We start from the raw sequence: 2,541 nt of genomic DNA on the forward strand, positions 1-2,541 counted from the left end.
CACGATGGAAATAAATCCTGTATTTATAGAAAAAAACTTGAATATCCTCTTATAGTATAGGTTAAAGTTTATTATAGTACGTATTTGCAAAATTAAATTGGTCAGGCGCGGCACGGCCGCGCGATGTATATACGTACTATAGTTTGTCCCACCAATTTTGAATATTCCATTCTTTTTAATATAACAGTAAAATAATTTAAATTAATGTCATGTTAAGCCTGACGTCAATATCTCTAGGCATGTTTTTCCTTTTTTTCATAAAGTCAGTAATATGGTCAAAATGTTAAAATTATATTTTTCCCGTTGACTTACGTTGTTACCTGACGTGACGTCCATTTCAAAATGGCGGCGCCCATACTGACGTCATTTGGGGCTCGTCTCACAATTAGCGTGAAAGGTACTCGATAATGATAAAAATTTGATTACTCTTTGAAACGCCGCCACAACAGCATTTCAAACACAATTATAACAACTTAACGTTTTCTGGAAACTTTAATCAAATCTACATGGCATAGCATTCTCCGAATTTCGATATTTGGTGTAGAGTTTACAAAATATATAAAAAATCAAAACACTTGACACTTGATTTTAGCGACATGCACTAGCTCGGAAGTAGCGATAGAGCGATTTACCGTATACCTCCGAAAGAGGTAGCTCTGTCATTTACCAGGCGTGAATAAGGGACATTAAGTCACAAGTGGTTTTTTTTGTAGACTCAAAGTGTTACATATTATGTTAATATGGAGGGGGGATCGAGTCAAAGAGAAACACCGAGTGACGTCCTCAATAATTTTAGCCTTCCTTAAATTTGAAAATATTCAGTGAAAAAACAATAGCATATTTTTCGCGAGAGAAAAAATACCGCGTATCGTATATTTTGTAGCTAGATCTTAAAGAGTAGTATTTACAGAAGTCTTGAATAACGAGATAATATATCGGGAAATCATTTCTGAGAAATATTTAAAATAGTTTAAAAACATAAAATCAAAACGAAGGTTATATGTGAATTAACTGTTATTGATTCATGTTATTAAGTGTAGTTAAAATCATTTAAATGTGATCAAAAGTTTTATTGTTAATACAGTACTGTATATGAATTGAAGGTGTAATTTTAACAGTTTTTGCAAAATCTGGGTAAACAAAAATTATTTTAAACGCCATCAATACAAATTTATCTCAACGCTTAAAATTATCTGTACTGTATGAGGTTACATATGCCTAACCGCCCTCTGTCAATGCCGCAACTGGAATCATCCATAAAAAGCGCGAGGCATTTTTGTTACGTCATATATTTCGTAAATTATTGTTGACGTAATAAAGTTTTTTTCGTCAGGACAGGAATCCATTTTCAAGAGTTCATTGAGATGTTGACAACTAAAAATTGTTGGGCGTTCTTGAATTATGGATTTGGAACATACTGAATTATGATGTGTCTCATTTACATATTTCGTTTGCTAACCCAAATAACTCCACAAATAGTACAATGTTTTAATAATGAGATTAACAGTTTAGAGATTGAGACATGTCATTCAGGAATTTTTTTGAATTAAAAAATGGGATCTAAGGAACTGGATAAACTGGCAATGAAGGAATCTTCAGAATGCGAATTTGTCGTGACGGTTAGAAAGATCTATTTTGAAATTCATAGGGATTCTTTTCAGCTTAAAAGTAAGTGCAATTTCTAGATCTTCTCCATGTGACTCGATGTTTTTGTTGCTTATTTTTCATTTTTAAAATTTTTCCATCATGCATTGCAACTAAACTGTTACATCTTGTAGATCCAGCTTTGTAAAATAATCATGAAACGACCCCGAGAACATCATGTACATTTTAGAAACATGATTGCGTGCTTTCTCCCGTTCATCTTCAAATGAAGAGTACTTCGGCTAGCCTATGCCTATGGCTACGGAAAATAAACAACAGAGACTTGCCGTAGAGAAATTAAACTTTGCTTTTACAAGAAAAGTAGACACTTTAGATAAAAGTCCTGAAAAATCTCGAGGGTGACTTTTTTAGTTTATAAAAAAGTTTTATTTTTTATTCAACGTCGTTTTGTTAATTCATACCAGGCAAAAGTTTGTTTCCATTTTAATGGGACAGACTATAAGTATAATAACTTTTAACCAGCTTACTGTGTAGTGTTTTAAATTTTTTTCAGTTTTCATTGTAAAAGCGGCGTGACGTCAGAAATATACAGTAAATGTGTATTATGACGTCACACATTATTCTTAGGGACGACGTCAGCAGTTCATCTTGCGGTTATGGCAGCACATCAACAAACAATTATCTCTCGGTGAAAATCGGTAAGTATTGCGACTTTTCTGTATACTGTAGTATATGTTTTTATACATATATATGCTTGTAGTTCTTTTCCTAGAAGAAATTGCTAGATGGTATCACACAAATATAGTGTTCAGTACTGTACAGTACTGTAGTCCTGTGTTGACGCTACCGTTAATGCGCTAACTAGTTATTTTAACATAGGCCTACTTTAGTCTCACATGATAAAAAATAAGTTAAATATAAGTCGTATTGAAACGT

The 2,541-nt window shown here is 32.9% G+C and overlaps 1 long non-coding RNA gene across 1 annotated transcript; it reads left to right on the top strand.

Moving 5' to 3' along the window:
• Positions 1-1,467: 1,467 nt before the first annotated feature.
• On the top strand, positions 1,468-2,303 carry LOC132757220 (uncharacterized). Its single transcript, XR_009629418.1, has 2 exons — positions 1,468-1,668; positions 2,159-2,303. It is a non-coding gene; the product is annotated as an uncharacterized LOC132757220 (long non-coding RNA).
• The last annotated feature ends 238 nt before the right edge of the window (positions 2,304-2,541 follow it).

This window comes from Ruditapes philippinarum, unplaced genomic scaffold, assembly GCF_026571515.1.
Source record: "Ruditapes philippinarum isolate M1 unplaced genomic scaffold, ASM2657151v2 ctg13374_1_1_1_1, whole genome shotgun sequence".
NCBI lineage: Eukaryota > Metazoa > Mollusca > Bivalvia > Venerida > Veneridae > Ruditapes > Ruditapes philippinarum.